At 34.4% G+C, this 23,889-nt stretch overlaps 1 protein-coding gene across 1 annotated transcript in view; it reads left to right on the forward strand.

The window, feature by feature from the left end:
* The first annotated feature begins 7,748 nt into the window (after positions 1-7,748).
* CNGA1 (cyclic nucleotide gated channel subunit alpha 1) overlaps positions 7,749-23,889 on the forward strand; it is a 30,986-nt gene continuing 14,845 nt past the window's right edge. The window contains exon 1 of the mRNA XM_016161178.2: positions 7,749-7,770. The gene's annotated coding sequence lies outside the window, so the exon portion shown is untranslated. The remainder of the gene's footprint in view (positions 7,771-23,889) is intronic.

Genomic DNA, 23,889 nt, shown 5'->3' on the forward strand with positions numbered 1-23,889 from the left:
CTCTGAGCTTCCTGAGGTTTTATGTCCATTTCCTTCACCAGTTTAGGGAAGTTATCCATCATTATTTCTTCAAATAGCTGTTCAACATCTTGATTTTCTTCAGTTACACCGATCAGATGGATATTTGGATCCTTGATAGTGTCCCATATGCTCCTTAAATAATTTTTAAACTCTTAGCATCTTATCTCTTGCCGTTCTGATTGTGTGTTCTTGGCTTTCCAGTCCTCTAGATAAGGCATTTGATCCTCTTTTTTATTCACTTCGTTTATTCCATTTCATATACTTCTCATCTCAGATAATGTGTTCTTCATTTCAAACTGGTTTCCTTTTATAATTTCCATTTTCATTTTTATGTTTTTTTAATCTCTTTGTTGAAGTTCTCTACACTTCCCAAAATTTATTTGAGCATCTTTATAATCAGTGTTTTGAACTCTGTTAGATTACTTGACTCTATTATATCTGGAGCTCTGTACTGTTCTCTCATATAGCTTCTGCTTCTTTGTCTTCCCATTTTGGCTGCCTTTCCATGTCTGTTTCTATGTACTAAGCAAAGCTCTTAAGTCTCCCGGTCTTATTAGTGTAGATTTGTGAAGTAGGTGTCCAGTGGCACAGTCCTGAGAGGGGTTCAGCTGCAAGCCAAATTTAGTCTAAGCCTCTACCCCTTTGGAGCCACCTGTTAAGATTCAGCACGCAATCCACAGTTGCTGTGCTTACAGTTGTCTCAAAAGGCCACACCAGAAACCGAGGCCAGCTGCTTTCAGTGTGAGTCAAGGCGCTGTTCAGCAATGAGTACCTGACTTGCTAAGGATGTACCTGATGAGGCTTGGGTGGAGCCCTGAGCTGGGAAAGGTGGGATTTCAGGGAATTCTCTGGGCAGAGTGACCTCTGTTATCCAGTTTGATGAGGTCAGGGCTATGGTGGTGCTGTGTCTGGTGCACTAGTAGGGGGGAGGGCTCAACACAGAACAATGGATACCGCCTGGCACTTCTGTACCAAGCGAGTCTCACCTTAGCCCCAACTCTGACAATTTCTCTCTGTAAGTCCTTGGTACCCCTGCACTCAGACAAATTGGCACTGGTGCTCAGAGCTAGCAGGTCCATCACTGCAAAAATGTGCTAGTGGAGGTGGCCTCTTTAAGAAGCTTCTGCCCCTGCCACAGCCTCTGTCTCACTCAGATGTTCCTCGCCCTGTCCTACCTTCTGCCCTTATAGGGTGATTTCTTGGATCTCTCTCTAGTTTTACGGCTTGTTCATCCCAGGAAATTTTTCGCTGTTACTGCTCCTCGTTTCCATCACAATTTTGATTTGGTAGGCAGAAGGATGAACAGAGCCTCTATCGTCTACGCCATATTTTTTCTCTGATAGAGAAGTTTCTCATTTGTTTTTTTCCCCCAAGATATGTAATGTGCCTATTTTCCCCCTTTGGCTGTTAATTTTTTTTTTTTACCAATTATTTTCAATAATTTGGCTTTTATTTGCCTTGGTGTGATTTTCTTTGCATTTATTCTGTGTAGGTTCAATTGGGATTCTTGACTATATGGGTTTATACTTTTCATCAATTTAGAAAGTCATTGACTATTATTTCTTCAAATATTTGTTTCCACTCCTCCCTTCTAGGACACCAATTACATATTTGTTGAGCTGCTTAATATAGTCTCATGAGTTACCGAATCTCTGATGTTTTATCCCTTGCTTCAGTTCAGACCATTTGATTGCTATCTTTTCAAGTTTACCGATTTTGTCTTTTGTAGTGTCTATTCTTCTGAATAGATAGCTGGTAAATTTGTCACTTCAGAGTTCCTTTTTAATTTCTAGAAATTCCATTTGTTATTTTTTCATGTCTTTTACATTTGTTTATTTATTATGTTTTTTTTTTTTTTTAATTCTTGAGCTTATTTATCATAGATGTTTTAAGGTCCTGGTTGCTTATTCCATCATTTCTGTCATTTCTTGGCCTGAAACTATTTATTGATTTTTATCCTGATTATAGATGACATTTTCCTGCTTTTTCGTGTGTCTAATAATTTCTGACTATGTGCTAAACAGTTTGAGGTTACACTGTGAAGGTTTTGGATTTTGTTGCCTCCCTAGAAAAAGGAAAAGAAGGTGAGTTACTTGGAGATTAGCTGGATCCTTTACAATCTTGTTTTAAGGTTTATTATAGTACACTGAAAATATTCTTTGCCCTAGATCTAGTTTACCCTTTCTACTAAGAGTGTGGTTTTTCTGTGTACTCTATTAATGCCTGGGTCTTTCATGAGATTGCTCTATTCTGACAGGTAGGAACCTGATTCTCCAAGCTCCATGTGAAGTCTGATAATTATTTAACATTTAGTTCCCTGACAGTGATATGCTATACGGTTATCTCAAAGATGTAAAATTGTCATATACAACCATATACTGCTTTGAGATAGATTCCTTCTCTACTCTGAATCATTTTGAACCCTTCTGTATTTCATAATGTTGTTTAATTAGAACTTTGGCACTCTAACAGTGAATTATTAATTAATTAATAGTGAGCTCCAGAAACTATCTCTCGGTAAAATAATAATAATCTTAATAGTTACCATAATTGAAGACTGGATTTGTGCCAACCACTGTGGGAAGAGTTTTATGTAGGTAATTTCTAATTACCGTAACCTGATTAAAAGAATCCTTTGTTATACTGATGAGAAAAACAGAGGCTTAAGGAAATTAAATATTTAATTTGTCCAAGACACAATGCTGTTGGTAATTGGCAGAGCTAGGATGTGAGTCTACCTTAGTCTAACTCCAAAGTCTATTAAATTTCCAATATTCCAAGCAGCAATTAACATCAAGTGCTAAAATTCTTTTAGTCAGCATCTTCTAGATATATGAGGATTAATCAAAATTCTGTCAGTTTTAAAGATCAGTTAAATTCAGACGCGATAATAAATATTTTATTTATTTAAAATTGCATTATAATTTGTTAAGGGTCTTACAATTTCAGTGACCATAGAATGATGGTAACTCGGTATGTGCACAACCCCTAGAGGTAGCATTGTGACACTACAGGCTCTAAAATTCTATTTCATTTATTCATTCAACAGGTCTGGTTTTATAAATTAGATGCGAATGTTCTGTAATCAGTGAGTTTTCTCACTGTAAACAAATTTATCTGAGAAGCTAAGTTATAATCAAAGGTGGTTTGCTCATTAGCAGAAAACTATCCATATATTGAGCACCTCATTTGTGGAAGACAGTTTACCCTATTAGATGCATCATTTAACTAAGAAATAGAGAAACTACACAACTTGCCCTCAGTGACACAGCTAGCAAGTGAAAGAACTGGAATTGGAATCAATCCTGATATTCCTGACTATTAAGCTAAATTGCTTCTTAGTGGGTGATCTTATGGATGCTTGTTAGCCCAGTGGCTAGCATGTAATACTGTCCATTTTTTCAACTGAATAAGAACAATAGCATTTTCTTGATCTTGCACATTTCACATATTTTGAGTTCTCTAAACAAAGAAGAGTTAACAGGTACTTAATAAATGTATATTAAATGAACATATTGATACATATTAGCTATTTGAGGGAAGGAAATTGAAATCATGGATCATTGCAGAAAATAACACATTTTTATGTATATACCAAATTATGCTACAATATCATGGGGTTCTGGACCCCCAAACTCTGCCAATGGAACTTATATGAGAACCCTGGCACTCAAGAGTGGAAGGCATCTCTACTGTTTTTATGAATATTGCTACTCTCTGAACTACACAGCCTCCATTTCCTCTTGGTTGAATCCTGATTAATAAAGTAAGTACAAGAAAATATGTAAATTTTTCATCTATTCATTTAAATGAATATTGCTAAGGCATTGACATGCAATTTTTTTGTTTTCGAAACAGAATTCCGAACATTCCTCTACCCTTGATCTGTTCTTCTTGACGTCCTTCCTATCTCAGGAAATTGCAATATCTTCTTTAGTTGCTTAAGTCAAAAAATTTAAAGTCATCCTTGACTTTATTCTTTCACTCGCACCCTACATCCAATTAATCAGCAAATCTTGCTGCTACTATCTTAAAAATATTTTCACTTCTCATCATCCCTACTTCTGCCATCTTGGTCCAAACCACTGTCATCTTTCATTGAATTACTATAATAGCCTCCTCACTTCTCTACATGATCTGTTCTCTAAGACATTACCTACTCTCCCTCCTCCCCTTGCTCCCTCTAGCTTGATCTTTGTCCTCCTTGCTGTTCTTTAATTGCTCCAAGCATAATCCTATCTTTAGGCTTTGCACATCTTTTGCTAGGCAAGATCTTCTCCCCGAAGTAGGTATGGCTAGTTAGCTCTGTCTCTGCTAGACGAGGTTTTCCCTGAATACTTCATCTAAAACAGTCCTGCCCTGCCCCCACATCATATCCTATTCCCTTGCTTTGCTTTCTTTATCATGTTATTAATCATCATATGACTTCTTCTGTTTACTGCTTTGCTTGTCTTTCCTACCCCATTAGGATGTACACTCCATGAAGGCAGAAACTTAATTTTGTTTACTATTGATTTCTCAGTGTTTAGAAGAGAGACTAACACTTAATAAATATTTCTTTAATGACTGTGCATAGCATTGAACCAAACACTAGAGAAACAGTAATGAACAATATACACACAGTCTCTGCACTCGTGGAGTTTACAATTGTTATAAGGGAGACATATAATTAATTACATGACAAGACGTGAAGGTCTTGGTGTGTTGGAAGACAGGCTACAAAATATTTAATAATTTAGGGCCAAGAGTCAAAATATCTCAAATCACATAATTTTTGAAATGAAAATACAAAAAAGAGTCAATGTCAATGCAAATGAGCATCTATAGTTAGAGGCAGTTTAAATAGGATTATAAAGATTTAGAGGAAGCTGACAAAGCAAGACTGGGAACCGGACTAAAAGTAGCCTACTAAATAGATAATCCAATGTGGTTATGTTCTTTCTATTAGTCAAGGTTACTGCAGGTCCCAGGAAAAGAAATCCATTCAGATAGACCGGGTTAAGCTATTACATTTGGGAGGGGAACACAAACAAAACAAAACAAAACAGAACAAAACAAAACAAAATTCACTTTTACCCTTTTAAACTTGGGTAAATCATAAAAATACACTAGTAGGTATGTTTTATGTATGAAAACAACATTTCTACTCACCTTCAATTTCAACGAAGAGACGATTTTCCCCTAGAAGTCTTCTAGTCTAGTTTTCTCCTCCCCAAATCTTAGACCACCTTATATGTGCTTTCTCAGCTGTTGATAACACTGCATTGTAAGCATCTCTTGTTTAGTTTGTTTTCCCCCTCTGTACAGTTTCTGAGGAAAGGGCTTGCCTGTGCTCCCAGACCTCAGAACAGTGCCTAGCAGTGTGGTGCTCAGGAATTGTATGTTGAATGGACAAACGAATGCTTGAACAAATTCCATGTCCTTATGATGAATTATTGTTAAATACTCTATACACATAAAACAGATTTTCATTAAAAAACTAAAATGAATTAGCCATTTTATTTAGTCATACTTTGCTAGAATTATATAATAAATAATTTAGAAATGGGCATAATAATGGTTTTGTAACTTTATGTAAGTTAGTTATTTAAGCCATATGTACCTGGCTATCAAAAGTTTCACTGCAACATACTGAGTATAGGTGAAGCCTAAGCAGTACGCAACAAAGCTCCAGGTTAGGTTCTGTTCAAAAACTTAGGCAACAGGAGAAGGAGAGAGGAAAGTATGTTTGTTAGGTGTACATGTACATCAATGATGTGTGATATACCAACAGTGTGTGATATGCTATAATCTTGTTCCATTTATCTTCAAAAAAACCTAATGAGATGAGCATTATATTCCTATTTTATAGATAAGGAAATTGAGGCTTAGAAAGGTAAGTCATTTTCTCAAGATACACAGCTTATAAGTACCTTATAAGTATCATGTCAAGAATAAAAAATATTCAGTTCATCCTTAACTATAATTTTGGCATGGGAAAGGCATGAAGGTGGCAGGTGGTAAAGAAACGTGTATTTGAGGTAAAACCAATGAGTCATTCAAAAGAAATAAAGAAGTGTGTGTGTGTGTGTGTGTGTGTGTGTGTGTGTGTGTGTGTGTGCGTGTGTGTGTATGTGTATGTGTGTGAGAGAGAGAGAGAGAGAGAGATTCATTGGGGGAGGAGCTGTTTTATAATGACAAGTTCTGTGCAGTTTCATGATGTCAATCAGGAGTTAAGTTGGCAGGAAGAAGAAAGGTTTATGAGAATCATTGCTCTGATAATTTTATTTAATTCATTAAATCATTTAAGAAAATCTCAAATAACAAGCAAATCATGAAAAAATAAAAATTTCACTTTATTAAGAATGAGAACACTTATTTTGAAATATTTTAGACCAGAGGAAAAATGTTCAATGATAGAGAAATCAATAAATAAATTATGGAATAATGGATTATGGTAGAATATTATGCAGTCTTAAAAAGGATACTCTAGATAGATATTTAGCAATTTAAAGATGTTAATAATATAATATTAAATAAAGTCAGAGTAATTTTGTTAAAATATATATGAGTGTAAACCAAAATGTTAATAACAATTACCTCGGAATTGTAAGAATATGTTTTAGTTTTATTTTCTTCCTTTATATATTATCAAAATTTTATGAAGCATGTTTTATTTTATACTTAGAAATGCATTATTTTTAAAATTCTATAACCCAAAACCAATTTTCCAAAAGTACTTAGTACTCTGCTAATTTTCCTTATGAGGCATCTTGGGGTATCTTCTTTTTTGATGGCCTTCTAGCCCCACCGGGAGCTGAAGCTGTTTGACTGAGACAATTAATGTTCCTGCTAATTATTCAGCAGGAAAAATACTGCAAGTACTGGAGAAAGAAGCTGATAGATTGAAATGAAGACAGTTTTGTTAAATGGAGACAGTATTATTTCATGCCATTCTGATTTACAGCCATGACAAAATGTTTGTGAGTATGTAAACTGTCAAAAGTTGCATTAAAAATTCTTAGGGAAATTTTCTTTTAGGTCATTAGAATAACATTTAGAAACTAACTGGCCTATAATGTTTTTTGCACATCTATAGTCTGAATTATTCTTTTAGGCAAGCTCAGACTCATCTTTTGTATTTCTTGACCAGATATGTTTCAAAGAAGCAGTTCTTCCACAAAATACACAATAAACAGACTAATGAATACATAAGTGCACCCTGCTTATACTTTAATAGTTTTTAATATGATTACACTATATTTAAAAATATAATTATATTTTATAAAAATCTAGATAATTCTTTCAAGATTATAACCATGGATGAATTAATAGTATAGTTTTAATAAAATTCATCAAGCAATATTACCTTTGGTAATATCGTTAAAAATTATTAAGAGGTGTGGTTCTGAGAAACCTCCTTTTATCTCTAACTCTAATACATATTAATAAGCTTGGCCCTAGCAAAGGATAATGGTGATTTGGTTGCTGTTATTTTCATCCATATATAAATCCTCAAATCCAATACTGACTCATGAAAATCCTCCCTCTTCAATGCCACAGAGCTGTTTCTTTCTCTAGGAATGATTAAGAAAACTAGCTATTTGTGCATATTTAAAGAAAAGAAAAAGATCAGCATGTTTATTATTTTAAAAAATTAGAACCTAGAGTTTGACAATGTCAAGATTTATACTATATCCCTATTTGTTTTGGACATATCACTGACTTCCATTTCCAGAAGACACAGATATATTGCTTAAGCAACCAAAGGTAAGAACTCAGTGGTAATTTCAGTTGTGTTTTCACATATGCTTATACTTTTGTTTTGATTTATTAAAGCTTTGTTTTCCATGTGACATGCTTTCTAGTTACAGCTGATGATTGATTGTTTGTATTTTTATCTTCTCTCTATTTTCTTCAGATAAATTAATATTCTGCATATACATTCTGCATATAAAATACAATTTTAGTTAAAAATAACAATAAATAAAGTCCTGGCAACATGTTTCTACTAATCTGAACATCAAAACATAGTAAATACTACCTTCTTTTTGCAAATTTCAAGTTCATTTTTAGAATTCAAAAACAATAACTTTGGCAGATGTGTCTTTCCCCGAAGAAATAGTCATAAATTGGGTTTTCTTCTTTAAAATTTTTGAAGCTGAAACACCATCACGATTTTATAAATCATGATAAAAAATTAATTCCTGAAAATATAAGTTCTAAATCATTGAGAACTTCTTAAGGGTTAGATGCTTTATAAGCACTATTATACCTGACACTCCTTTTAGAAACAAATAAGTGGTCTAAAGGGATTAAATGGAAACATATTACTATTATGTAATGGAGCCAGAATTTAAATCACCTTACCTTCTTTTAATTCTCCATGATAGGCACATATTTTTAATTAGATTTTTAAAAACTGTTATTAAAAACTATTATTTTCATGTTTTGTTTTTATAAATTTTAAAACTACTTTTATCTTTTTTGTTGTGCCAAGGTTATAGGATTTTAGATATTTGTGATTTCACTCTACATTAGAAAGTTAAACGTTATTAGACCAAGCTTTTAAAATGTTCCTATCAATAGATGTCTTAAATTGACTTTTTATATTTTGACCTTTTTTTTTTGTTTATATAGCCTTTAATCAATTTGTTCTTCATTTATTCTTTTACTTAGCATTCATTCCATAAATGTCACTCATGTCATTGTTAGATCAAGCAGGTAGACAAAAGAGGATGGTGTGTGTGTGTGTGTGTGTGTAAAGCATCAGAGTGTAAATAAAAATCTTAACAGTTATTGATTGCATTTTATGTCCTATAGAGAATACATTCTCATTCCTCCACTCTTAGAATATTCAGAAATATTTTTTACAAAAATAATCTCAGTGAGGCAAAAAAGTATACAGGCTACTTTCTCTGGTCACAGTCAAATAAAGTTAGAAATTAATTAGTAAAGTTTTATTAAGGAACTTAACCTTTAGAAATAAAAAATCTCTCTTTAAAGATAACAGCAAAACAGCTATTGCAGAACTTTCTCTTTTTCATGGAGGTATTTTTTTTTTAAGCTGTGAAATTAATTTGTACTAAAAACTAAAAAGTCTAGATAAAATAGATTATTTTCTTCAGATAAAAAATCTCTAAATTTAAGTTAAGAAGTAAAAATTAAATTGATTAAAAATTATGAGCAAAATTGAAAAAGAGTCCACTGTACCTGAAATACTTTTTTACTTATTGATTCATTCAACAAATATTTATTTGGTACCTAATATATGCTAGGTATTATCTTAGGCAGAATCTTTGCTTTGTTTCCTACTGTGTTTCCATGAATAAAGGTCCACATAATGCCAGAGCCTTTCACCTCAGGTAAAAGTATGTGGGAATTGGGTTACCATATTTTAAGTTTGGGCTGTGGCACTAACCAAACTTTCCACAGCTGGTACTTTCTTACATCTCCTTAAAGGAGAAATATGATGTACTTTCCTATCAGCAGACAATGATTTGCCAATATTTTGCTAATATAGGTATTTTATAGTGTGGGACAGTACTTATAATTACACTTAATGATTCTCAAAAGTACTAATCTTCCAAAGTATGAATCAGCTTTAGCAGTTCATATAGGTTTAGTTGATGAAGAGGTAATTGGTGAAATTCAAAATATATTCTTGATGAAACTGGAAATTAGTAATAAAAAAACTTTAACACAATAAAGAAAATTGATCTGAAATCGATGAACAAAAACAGGAGAAATTCTAGAGACTGAAACGAGATAAGGAGTGTTGGTCACTGGGAATGTGAACAAAGCAAATATTTTGCTCTCATGACACTTATATTTTCTGGCATTTAAACCATTCTGTTATTTCATTCTGTTTTCTTATAAAATGTTTTGGCTAAAAAAAAAAGGTACTAGAAAATATATTTGGTTATTTGATGGTTTCGTTAATTGTCTTTTGATCGAGATTTTATTTTATGATGGATGGCTGCTTTGTAAATTTTCTGTGGATTGTGAAAGTAATGGTAATGATTATGATAATGATGACCTCTTTAGTGGAAATTGTTTCAGCCTAAGAAAGTATTGTGTTTTCTTTCTAATTTGATAATGACTGACTTAACCAGCCTGACCGGTCCTTGGGTTTGTTGTGGGCATACATATTGACAGTGTTGTGTCAACTCTGTTTTTATTTTCATGGGAATTACAGCTTGCTTATGATTCTATAAAGATAATTATTAAATAGTTGCCTTGACAAATTTGACTCCTCGAAGTTATAGTTCAAGGTGGGAGGGATTAAAGAAAGATTATTTTAATCATTTTAGTTCTGTCTCCATAGAAAACTGATGGTCATCTTTCTCTCTCTTTGAGCTTGGGAATTATATAATAATATCATCGACCTGCATTTGTATAACTCTTCGCAGCCTTCAGTATTTCTTTATATATACTTCTAATTAGGTCTCCATAGAGAATCATTAAAATAGACAGGGCAGGTATTATCATCTCCACTGAAGCTCAGAAGGATCTCTGCTAAGTTCTCGTAGGCAAGAACCAAAGACTTCGCCAAGCAGGAGATGGAAGTTTTCAAGCACTGGCTCCCTCCCTGTGGCAGAGCCAGCAATGCCTGTTCCAGCTGGTTATGTAACTCTGGGAGCATTGTTAAATATTAAGAAACAGTCTAAGCTCTGCAATTGACTACTGAGATTGGGCAAGAACTGGAAAACATTATTTTAAAGCAAAAGTGCTGACACAAATTATTTTTGCTACTAAAAATTTCATGTAGAAGTACTACCTTTTTGTTCTCATTAAAAAATAAATTAGGAGAAATTGCAGAACACAAAGAAGAAAGCAAAAATACTTATGCTACTACTAAAAACTTAGCATATTTAACTTTACAGAGCTTGTCTTTTCTGTGCACATATATACACTTCTTAATAAAAAGAGATGACGCTATGAATATTGCTTAACAATCTGCTTTTCCACTTGACACCACATTATGAACCTTTCTATGAATCATTAAAACATGTTCTTTTAAGAAAAAATTATTTTTTATTATAAAATTAATACAGTCATTGTATAAAATCCAAACAATGCAGAGATCTACTCTCCAGAGTAACTGTTGATTATGGTTTAGTGCATATTGTGTTCCTTTTTATGAGGCCTAAATTTTACTGGTTGCATCAGCAGATTAGAATACCTTCTTTATCAGAGCTTTGCACTGGAGCATAATATATTTTTAAAATGTACATATTTCACTTATTAGTGTCAATGTAACAAATATGTATAAATAACAAATACACCATTTATAACAACCCTTTGGAACATTCAGATAGAGTTCCGCTCCAGAAAGCATCAACATACAAGAATTCTTATACATGTTGAATCATCTTTGACTATCTTCAAATAATTGAGTGTTGTGTGTGCTCTGAGATGCATAATATGTAACTGTCCTTGATTAAAGATGATGCTTTAAAGTCTGAGTACTCTGCCAGCCTTACCAACAGAATCTCTCTATTCGGTCTTCAATTTATCCAGTAGTTCACTGGGAATGAATAAACTAGCTAAAAGACTTAGTCAAAGAAAAGAAGTAACATGTGCCTGACAAATTCTAGTGATAATTAGAATGAAAATGAGGGAATGCAAGCAAGAGCAATCGCAAAACAGAATATGTAAGACTTCATATTGAGTGACTGGCGGGATGGAAAGAGTCAAAGATAACTAACTCTATGTTCTAAGTGAATTTAAGTGAATGGAAGAATCATGATTCTGCAAACAGAAGTAGTTAAATCAGGAGGAAAACTTGGTCTGATAGGAAAGAAAGTGGAAGTTCATTTCCAGACACACTGGACATAAGGCTCTGAAGTGGATGCTTCAGAAATTAAATGAAAGGACCTTGGTCAATAGGAGGTATTCAAAATGTTTGAAATGAATTAATGTATAGGGGCTAAGCAAGGTGGCCAGGGATGGATATGTGGAATTAGGAGATACCTGCAGAGAAGTGAAGGTTGAACTTTATGGAAGAAAATGGGTGAAAGTGGCAACCCCATTGTTCCTCAGCAGTGAAGGATGCTGAATATGAGACTGTACGTAGTACTAATTTCTATACCATAGCTTCAGATAGATAGATGAAGTAAAAAAAATAATTGCTGAAGCTGTCAGAGCTCTGTGGCTTAGGAGCTTTGGCAGTCCAGAACTTGGTATTGATTGATGAAAAAGTGAGATTCTTATCCATGCCATCTTTTTAGTGTCTGCAGGATCTTCAGAGTCGAGTGTCCTTACAATCCTGACTCACTGCACCAGAATCTTATGGGTCGTGAGAAAGTGATAGAGGAAATGGGGAAAGAGACTTTAATAAAGAGTTTGCAGTAGCAGCAAAGCAAAGATGAGTGGGATTCCTTCATCACTTTCACCCTTGTCCCCTCAGGCCTTTATTTATTTATTTACTCATTCACTATTTCCATAAACATCGTTGGGTACTTGCTAGGTTCTAAGCATACTGTAAAAGCTTAGGGTATATGAATTAAATGCAAAATGAAAATTCTTCCTTCTTTGAAGAAGCACAGCCTAGTGAGATTATAGAAAAATGCCTTCTGGTATTTTTTCCTAAGGACAGTAGTAGATTCAGAATTTCTACAGAGTAGGGGCTTAGGAGTGGCCAGCTGATGAGAAGTGAGGGCTAGGAACTTATTTTAAAGCTACTGCTTTTTAAAAGTGTATTATTTGGGGGTGACTTGGGAATCCTAAATGATGTCATTGGAAGTTAAAACCCCCAAGGCCACCCCTTTGCTTAGTCAATATTTTATAGTGTGCTTTCTGAATTTATGTCACTGTATTATAAATAATCAACTGAATCCAAAAGACACGCTTTCATGGAGAAGAGCACACTGATAGGAATGAAACAGGGACAAACAAGTATCACTTGGAACAATTTGTGATTGAGTTCCCACATCATACCTTCTCTGAGCTGCGCAGAAAGAGCTTGGGCTTTGCAGCCTGGTTTTGCATAGCAGCTCTGTTATAAAAGTCATATGACCTGGAGAAAATAATTTACCTCTTTGAGTTTCATATCCTCCCCTGGGAAACGCAGAACATAAAGCCTTGTCTCAGATTCTTATGTGCATTATATGTGCTAACCTGACGCAATGCCTGAGCTGTAGCAGACACCTAATAAGCATTTCTTTTCTCTCTTTTTTCCTGTGGTCTGAAAGTATAGAGGCTGAAAGAGGTTGACTGCTGCAGAGCATGGCCAACATATACATGTTCTTTCTCAGTTGCTTGTTCTATTGCCTAAATCTGTCACACCAGGGTGTAAAGGAGTCATTAAAACTTCCCAGAGGCATTCTCACCAAAGCAATCATAATTGTTTCACCAGAAGTCTGACAGACTTTTTCGAATTTGGACAGACTTTCATGATGCAGAGACTGGAAGCACCTGATCCACTTAGAAAGAGGTTGACATTTTCCTATCTCCCAACTGCGCTTTTACTACAAATAAATCCTTCACTACACCCTTGTCTTTTCCCACTGAAGCTTGTCTTTCTAATCTTTTGTCTTTGGCATCTGTTGACATTCTTGTGACTACTCCACATTCATCAAATAATTTGGCACCTACTGTACCAATGTCCCTTTCCTACTGAGTTTTACTGCCATTCTGGTCAAACGCCACAGCTATGAAATATGATACCCTTGAGAATCTGAGTTCTTAGCTTCACAAGTTCTTGTCTTCCTCAACTCTGGAGACTTTTTCTTCCTTCTCTCCACTGTGGTACCCTGAGTCCTTGACTTAGAGCTGCTTCACTTCCACCATTGTTACCTTCAATATAGCACCTCATTTCCTGGCAGCAATCTCCTTTGTTTTCAGTTCTTAGTATTTCCCACTGGATCTGTTCTTCAACCTTAATGAGATATTTGGCTCCTTGACCTTCAGTTTTCTGATGTAGCCTTTCTCACATCCCCTTCTCCCTTTAGCCTAGGACATATGATGTGCCATTTGGATGAACCTCTCACAACTTTCTTTTCTCCTCTGCTCCCTTGTCTCTACCCCAGCTACTGATCCCAATCTTGGATTATTCCAGATATCTGCCTTTTTGGCTCTTTCACACCCAAATTAGTGCTCAAAATGAGAGAAAATTACATCACCCTATACACTATTATATCACTTGTGACCCCAGTGATCCCCTGTAACCCTTTCAGAAATTCCTACCCCAGATCTCTCCTATTGCCTTCAGTTGGAAAACTTGGAGTGTCCCCACTTAGACTTCTCCAGTGACTTCTCATCCTGTTGGGATAACAGAGCGTTCAGTGCATCCAGTGAATTAACTCCTGCCTTCCTTTCCACCTCTTCTTTTGTCATTTACTCACGCAAACCTATTCTCCATGATTTCATCTGCTGTGCTTACCTGGAAGCACTATGCTCTCTCACATCTTTTTTTGTTAATGTTGTTTTACTTGCTACCGCTTCTACCTAGAATCCTGTTCTGCACTGTAATATGCTTGGCAGGTGTCTGCTCTTTGTCTAAGATCACCTAGCCTAGTCTCTACCCCACCCCACAGCACCCCCCTGATATTGATCTGCTCCTATGTGCTTGATATAAGCCATTTGACTCCCTGGAGCCCTTCCCACCCTGCATTAATTTCCTAGGACTCCTGTAGCAAACTAACCCAAACTTGGTGGCTTAAGACAACAGAAATTTATTGTCTCAGTTTTAGAAGCCAGAAGTATCAAATCAAAGTATTGGTGGGGCCATGCCCCATCTGAAGGCACTAGGGAAGAATCTGTCCCATGCCTATTTTCGAGCTTCTGGTAGCCGCAAGCGTTCCTTGGCTTGTAGGTGCGTCACTCCAATCCTTCATCTCCATAGTCGTTCTCTCTCTGTGTCTTCACGTAGTCTCCCCTCTGTCTGTGTGTCTCTCTCTGTGCCTAAATTTCCCCTTTCTATAAGGATACTAATCATACTGGATTAGGTCCATCCTAAATACCTCACTTTAACTTGATTACCTCTAGAAAGGTCCAATTTCCTAAGAAGGTCACATTCTAAGGTACTGGAGGTTAAGACTTCAAGATATCATTTTTGAAGGACATGATTCAATCCATAAAACATCCTTTTTCTATTCTGTATTCTGGAGGAGAGAACTACCCTTTATGGAAGGATCCACATACTCTCTGCGGCCATTCAGAGTGGAACCCCAGCAAGAAACTGGAGACAGTAGGGAGACACGAGGCTAGGATATTAAGTGTCCTGGCAGTGTTCTTCCTGTGGGCTTGACTTGCCCCGGCTATGTCCTTCAGTGATAAGCCACTGCCCTGTCCTTCTAGGACTTGTGACTGACCATTCCCTCTGCTCATGTTTGAAGTGTAGGGATGGCAGCTGATTGGTGGCTACTAACCCCAGGTTACTGCACTATGCTTTGTAGTTCCCTACACTAGTACCTTTGTGAATAGTCCATTTGGAAATTAACCTGTTATAGAATTATGCTATTTTGAGTGTACTTTTGTTTTCTGTTGGTACACTAAAGATAACCTTCAAAACTTTTACTTCAAAACCTTTATCTATTAAATATCTGTTTTATTAACTATAGTATGTATGCATTTCTTGAAGGCAAGTATTATACATTTTGTTAATCTCTTAGCACTCGGCACATTTCTTGCTGCAAGTAGATATTGAATAAATATTTTTGATGGGAGGTAAAGGAGAATGGAAGGAAGGATGAAATGATCAAAGGACTATAGTCACCAATCAGTTTTTTGGTCTTAAATTAGTTTTCTGGCAGCCGTAGACTCTCCTGTCAGATTCTAAGTTACTTCGGTAGCCATCGTCTGTGTGCCTGGTCTGTGCATGCCTCTTTACTGGGCGCTATGGGGTGCTGGCTGGTAACTAAGACTTGACTCATTCCTCCAGGATTTTTTTTTTTTTTAGTAGTGAATGGATCAGTATGGCTAGAGCTTAATAAAGTAGAGGATGTCTTTTGAAGGTGGGGTTGGAAGTAGGGCTTTAGACTAATGAGGGGGATGGTACTTGGAACAGTTTCTGTGGATATAGGAAGAGGACTGATGAGCAATATTAAAGGACAATCTGAGACTGCATAGCAAGAATTTATAATGCATCTAATTCAATGTATCCTGTACTCTGCTACCAGATTAATCTTCTCAAAGTACATTGAGATAATGTCATTCTCATTCCTTAAAATCTTCAACTATTCCCTGTAGAATGAAGAAAGAGCACCTATTTTGACAAAATCCTCTTATTTTTCCATGCCTTTTTCCCACTATTTCTATGTGTCCTCCAGTTAAACCAGATGAATCTCTGTTCTGACAGGTTTCTTTTCCCACCTCCATGAGTGTAATTATGAATTCTCTCTCACCTAGAAAGAAAGATCTTTTCCCTAGCCCATTTCCACTTGTAAAATTTTATCACACATGCTCCTCATTTTCTGTTTGCTTGTAGATCCTTGTCCATTCCTCCATGCAACCTGTTTCCCAGTCTCCATTGTCTATTGGTTTTGTTTTAGGTTCAGCCACTGGGAAGTACTTGTGGAAGAGAGAGTGAAGGAGAAATGAAGGAGAGGGAGAGTCAGGGTATGTCTCTCACTCATGCTTCGCTCCTGGAGCATCTCCCATAGTGGTTCCATCTTCCACAGACAGCCTCTCCCTCTCTTTTCCTGCTCTTGCTGGACAGTCCTGAATTTAGGCTCCAGTAAGCTTCCTCTTCCCTCTATATCTCCTGCTCTAGGGGCAGTAGCTGCGCCTCGTTATTGCTCATCTCTGGATTCTCTCCTTTTCCCTTTTTAAAAGGTTTTCCAACAACTTTGCTATTAATTCTCTGTATTAAATTCTCACCATTGAGCCATCTGAGTGGCCTTTTTTTTTCTGATAGGATCCTGATTTTAGACCCTGCTTTTATACAGTGCCATCTTCCTCATGAACCTCTTTCAATTACTTAGCTGAGAAGAATTTTTTTTCTTTTTTAAAACTCCTTTGAATTTTAAAAATATTTGTTATTCCAGCTATCATATTTTTCTTATAATACCATTAAGATATACACTAACTTGGAAACAAAGAAAATATAATCTCAGAAATTGGAGAAGAGGTGATTGACAATTACAAATAATTATTTTAGTCCCTTGGTAGGTCCCAAGTCATTTTTTCCATATGGTGTTCTCGTTTTATTCCCTGCTCCTTGCTGTAAGCGCTATATGGCTGTAGTCATCTTTGGGCTTCTTCTTTACAGCATCTGGCAGAGAACTTTGTACACAATACATGCTCTTAGGCATAAAATTTGACATAGACATTAATTACTTGGCATGTATATTTTTTATTTTCATTTTATTTTCTAATTATCCATTACTAGCATACAGTAATAATATTATTTCTTTACATTAACTTACCCTGTGACCTTGCTAAGTTCACTTGTTTGTTCTAATATATATATTATATATATATATATATATATATATATTAGATACTTTAGGGTTGTCTATATATACTATCAAATTATTTGCAAACACATAGTTTTACTTTTTTTCAATATGAATTCCTTTTATTTCTTGTTCTTGGCTTACTGCAAAGGCTAAGGCCTCCAGTACAATGTTGAATACCTCTAAAATATCCTTGCCTTGTTCTTGACTTTAGGGATAACATGTTAAGTCTTTCATCATTAAGTATGCTGTTGGCCGTAGGTTTTTTGTTTGTGAGTTTTGTCATCAAGAATTAATCCTAAAGTTTTCAGATTTGTGGATCTGAAATGTGAGACAGGTAACAGCAACCCTGAAGCCTTTCCTGACCATTAATTTATCTCCCCAATACTGTATTCAGAAATACAGATGTGATTGGAACACTGCAACAATGGCCAGTGGCATAGAGTATTGTTTTTTAAAATGCGATTTGGGAACTGCTTGAAAGAGAATTACTATGGTGCTTCATAAACCTGTACATTCATGTGCCCCACACGACACTTCATTCAGACTCTGAGAGCAGGGCCCTGGGCTCTTCATTTTATTCAAGCTTCACAGGTATTATTCATCCTAAATTTAGAGAACCACTGCTACATAGTTAATTATGTGTGTGTGTGTGGGGGGGGGGAGGCGGGGAAGGTGGGTGGGATGCACAGTGTATCTTTTCTGCTACTTATATAAAAGATATTATTATTCTGATTTTACAGACATGAAAATTAAGGTTCAGCAAGTTTTAAAAACTCATTTGAGTTCATTCAGCTAGTAGTAGTAGAGTCAGGTTTTGAATGCAAGGCATTTGTAGTTCATGTTCCATACTAATTTTGCCTGCATTATCCGTAAGATTTTCTCAACCTTTGCTTTACTGTATCTTTCTGCAGTATTTTACATCATCACTTAAGGAAAGAATTTTTGTGATTCCGCTAAAAATCAAAGCTGAAATTGGCTTTTCAAAGCAGTTGTGTCACTTTGATTCGCTAATTTTGATTCAAAGGTGCATGTTTGGTGAAACCAGTAAAGCAATGAATTCTCTAAAAGAAGAATCTTTTGACTTTTTTTTCAGATGTCTTGTTAACAATACCCAAAAAAGTTGAAAAGCACATGAAAAAAATCAATAATTACTGAGTATTGAAAACCTTTTCTCAAACTACAAACTAATTTTACCTTTTAATAGAAATGCAAAAATTCAGAATAAAATATTAACAGTTAGAATCCAATAGCATATAAAAAGGAGAATTTACCATAATCAAGAGGGACTTATTCCATAACTATTAAAATAACTTATTAATATAGCTCATCATATTAATGATCAAAGGAAAAATAAGATTATTTCTAGAAAAGTGAGAGAAATTTTAATAAAAATCACCATTCATTCCAATTTCTAATTACGGAAAAAATTGATACAAAGAAAAAGATAGAGACTTCTTTAACATGAATAAAATATCTCTTTCAAAAGAACAATTGCACCATACTCAAGGTTAGAACTCTAGAAACATTCTCATAAAGGCAAGCGCTGTACTAGCTTTCTGTTAAGACAGTTTTGATGTCAGGATATCAACACTATTATTTATTAAATTCTAGAAATTTTAATCCAGGCAGTTAGACATAAAAGCTCAATACCTTTTAAAAAGAAAATAATAATTCTAAAATAATATGACCATATTACTGAAAGTAAAAATTATTAACAGAAAACTACTAGAAATTTTTGTAAAGATTCATAAGATGTCTAGTTTTACAGCCAATAAAGAAAAATAATTTTATGACATAGAAAAAGTAATGAATTAAAACATAACAAGAGAAAACTATCCTAATGACAATAGAGACAAAAATATAAAACATCTAGGAATTAACAATAAAAATATGGGACTATATGTAAAAACTTTTTGAAAACATAAAGAAAAATAATTTTCCAATTTATTCTATGATTTTATTGCAAACCTATCAAAATTTTGATGGTTGACAAATTTAGGAGGATGAAGTTTTAAATAGATAGAGAAAAGAGGCACTATTGATTATTTGTTAAATGCTGTTCAGAATATTTGCTAGCCATTTAGAAACTTTAAAGTTAAATCCTTACTTCACACTTTATACCAAAATAGTTTTGAGGTAAATTTAAAAATTAAATTTGAAAAAGGAAACCATAAAAGCAATGGGAGAAATATATTTATAATTAATGATAAAACCTGGAGTGGAATATTGAGTGTCCTTATTTTTTTAATTTATGCTTTCCATTCTTTTTCTAGAGTTATTATGCATTTAAACAGTAAATGTACAGTAAAAAAAATTTTCCGCTATAGAATACTTAGGCCAATAAGAAATTTTGGGACAAAGAAGTGATTTTTTTTTTCTTTAGGTTTGAGCAAAGCCCAGGCTTGGTTTAATCTGACCATAAGAATAATATTGTCTGTCTTTGTTTAATCTTTTACTCATGTAACTTCTATGTTGTGATATACGATATAATTACATATTCTCCCTTTCTTAGCCATAAGACATGAGGTCTTTCAGAGACAGTGCTGACTGATGACAATATGCTGGCAAATATAACCAGAAGAGTCACTTCTCCATTCTGATGCTGAAAAGGCATTAATGAAGCAATTCTCCTCTTTAAACGTGGTGCTGCTTAGTAAAAACTACTTTAATTATTTTTTAAAATATTATATTTCAAATATATGTACACTTTCATTAGCACACATCACAAAAACACTCTATTGGCTGCTCAGTTTTTCACTAGTTGTTTGAATACAAAGTGAAATAAAGAGCTTTACTTATTGTTATCCTTACTTGAAAATTTAACATTTTATGGAATGTCATCTTTTATCTTACTATAAAGAATGAAGTTTGTTTTACACATTTTCCTACATCAAATGATTTCTTCCATTTTAATTTACTTAAGAGTCTTGTGAACGGAGAGGACAAATAGAGATATTCCTACCTTGGGACCCCTTAGGACAGATAAGGAAAAATGAGTGGAGATGATAAGGCGTTATAATTCAAAATTATATGCTACTGTGAGGAATATACTCTTTAAATTAATAACAGGAGTGACTGTTTACTGAGTTCTTATTAAGTGCCAGCCATAATGTTAAGTTCTTTATTCATTTAACCTTCATGACAAACTGAGGAGCAAATGTTATTCAGGAAAGAAAGGAGAATTTTCTAAAGAAAAAGGCTTCTCAACAATGAAATGGGCTACTCACAGGCAGTAAGTTCCCACAACCATAAGTATTTAAAAAGAGACGAGATGATTATTTATCAGGAACAGTGTGGAGGCATGTCTGTCTCAGGTGGGAGGTTACTTGAAGTGACTTTTGGGGTTATAACTACTCTAGGTTTTTATGATTCTGCCTTGCAGAAGCCATTATACCTTGCAATATGAACCAAATGAAACCAAAAAATCACTCAATTTGAAATCCAAATATTATGTTTAAACATATTAAATTTTTCTCTCAATCAAGACATTTAGTGTTATTTATTTAGACAGATAATACAGGTAGCCTTTGGTTTGTTTATTCCCCTTGACAGTCCATCGTCCTCAAATTTCAATTGGGTTAGTAAAAGGAAGAATTAACATTGTTAAAATGTCCATACCACCCAAAGCAATCTATAAATTCAATGCAATCCTTATCAAATTACCAATGGCGTTTTAATAGAACTAGAACAAATAATCCTAAAATTTATATGGAATCACAAAAGACCCTAGATAGCCACAGTAATTTTGAGAAAAAACAAAGTTGAAAGTATCACACTACCTGATATCAAACTATACTATAAGTTTATAGTAATCAAAACTACATGATACTGGCATAAAAACAGACACATGGATCAATGAAACAGAATAGAGAGCCCAGAAATAAAACCATGCCCATACGGTCAAATTATCTCTGACAAAGACAACAAGAATATACAGTGGGATAAAGAGAGTCTATTCAATAAAAAGTGTTGAGAAAACTGGACAGATTCATGCAAAAAAAAAAAAAAAGGAAAAGAAAAGAAAAGAAACTAGAACCACCTTTTTACACCATATATAAGAATAAACTCAAATGGATTAAAGAGTTAAAAGACCTGAAATGATAAAACTCGTAGGAGGAAATATAGGAATTAAAATATCTGACATTGTTCTTAGTAATATTTTTTCTGATACCTCTTCAGGTATGGGAAACAAACAAACAAACAATAAACATATAGGACTACATCAAACTAAAAAATTTTTGCACAGCTAAGGAAACTATCAACAAAATGAGAAGACAACCCATTGAATGGGAAAATATATTTGCCAATGATACACCTGATAAGGGGTTAATATCCAAAATTTATAAAGCACTTATGCAACTCAACACACACACACACACACACACACACACACACACACACACGCACACACAAATCCAATTAAAAAAATGTGCAAAGGACCTGAATAGGCATTTCTCCAAAGAGGACATACAGATGGTCAACAGACATATGAAAAGATGCTCAATGTCAGTAATCATCAGAGAAATGCAAAGTAAAACCACAATGAGATATCACCTTATACTTGTCTGAATAGCTATCATCAGTAAATCAAAGAAACAAGTGTTGGTGAAGATGTGGAGGAAAGGGAATCCTTGGGCACTAGTGGTGGGATTGCAAATTGGTGCACCCACAATCGAAAGCAGTCTGGAGGGTCCTCAAAAAAATTAAAAATAGGACTACCTTATGACCCAGAAATTGCACTTCTAGGAATTTATCCAAAGAAATCCAAAACACTGATTCGAAAAGATTTATGCACCCTTATGTTCATTGCAGCACTATTTACAACAGCCAAGATATGGAAGCAACATAGGTATGTATTGACAAACAGAGGATGTGGTACAAATATATAACAGAATATTACTCAGCCATTAAAAAGAAAGAAATCTTGCCATTTACAACAGCATGGATGGACCTAGAAGGTATTATTCTAAGTGAAATAAGTCAGACAGAGAAAGACAAATATATGATTTCATTTATACATGGAATCTAAAAGACAAAATAAATGATCAAACAAAACAGAAACAAACTCCTAGATACAGAGAACAAACTGATGGCTGCCAGATGAGATGGGATTTGGGGGACTGGATAAAAAAATGGAAGGGATTAAGAAATACAAATTGGTGGTTACAAAATAGTCATAGGGAGTAAAGTAGAGCATAAGGAATATAGTTAAAAAAAAAATAAGTAGGTTACTCAAATGGTACACTAAAATCATTGGGCTTTAATATTAAAATTCAAATATGTTTTTAATTTCTCAGTTCTAATACAAAACATTTTTGGACTATACAGTGGGATAAAGACAGTGGAAAACTCTGAATCAGTGTAATACAGAAGTAAAAGGCACATGTTTCGGCATTGTGTGTGATTTGGTTCATGTATTTATTATATTTGGTGTACTTTCTGGCTACGTGATCTTGACGATGTTAATATGTTTTCTGAGCCCCATGTCCCTTTTCCTTGGTAGGCACCTAATGGTAATGCTTCCTTCACAGATTTTAGTGAGAATTACATGTTTTATGCCTGACATATAGTAAGAACCCAATAAACGATGCTTCTGTTATTACATTAAAGAATATTATCATCATATTATATATACTTAATTCTTAAATTTTTAAATTTTTACTCCTTTTTGATGCCAATATTTTTTTTTGTATTTTAAAAAATAGGGGTAAAATTTTCATATGACAAAATGCATATGTATTAAGGGTATAATTTGATGACTTTTGATTAATGTATATATTCCTGTAACCTCTTCTCCACTTGCCTTCCAGAAAGTTCCCTTATGCCCCCTATAATAAACCCTAACCCACCTCCCCCAATCCCAGACAACTACTTTTCTAATTTCTATCACCACCGAATTTTATATAAATTGAATCATACTGTGTACACTCTTGAATCTGGCTTCTTTCACTGCAAACAATAGTTTTGAGATTCATTTATGTTGATGTAAGTATCAGTAGTTCATTCCTTTTTATTGCTGAGAAGTATTTCATGGTATAAATCAGTCTGTTTCTCCATTTTTATCCTGATGAAAGTGTGAGGTTCTTCTCTTTTGGTGATTCTATAAATATTGCTGCTTTAAACTTTCTTGTACAGATGTTTTTTGTGTGCATATGATTTCACTTCTGCTGAGTAAATACGTACAGCAGAATTACCACATAATGGAGTAGGTATATGTTTATCTTCATAAGAAATTGCCAGTTTGCCAAAGAGGTTGTACCATCTTCCCTTCCACCAGATATATGAACAACATTTGTCAGTCTTAAATTTTAATCATTGTACTGGGTGCTAACTGACATCTCATTGTGGCTTTAATTTTTATTTATCTGATGACTAATGATATTAAATACATTTTTATGTGCTTATTGGCCATTTTTTAAACATCTTTAGGGAAGAATTTGTTCAAGTCTATTGGCCGTTTTTTTCTTTTGATTGATTTATAAAA

The sequence above is a fragment of the Rousettus aegyptiacus genome, unplaced genomic scaffold (genome assembly GCF_014176215.1).
Source record: "Rousettus aegyptiacus isolate mRouAeg1 unplaced genomic scaffold, mRouAeg1.p scaffold_m13_p_10, whole genome shotgun sequence".
In the NCBI taxonomy this organism is placed as follows: Eukaryota; Metazoa; Chordata; class Mammalia; order Chiroptera; family Pteropodidae; genus Rousettus; species Rousettus aegyptiacus.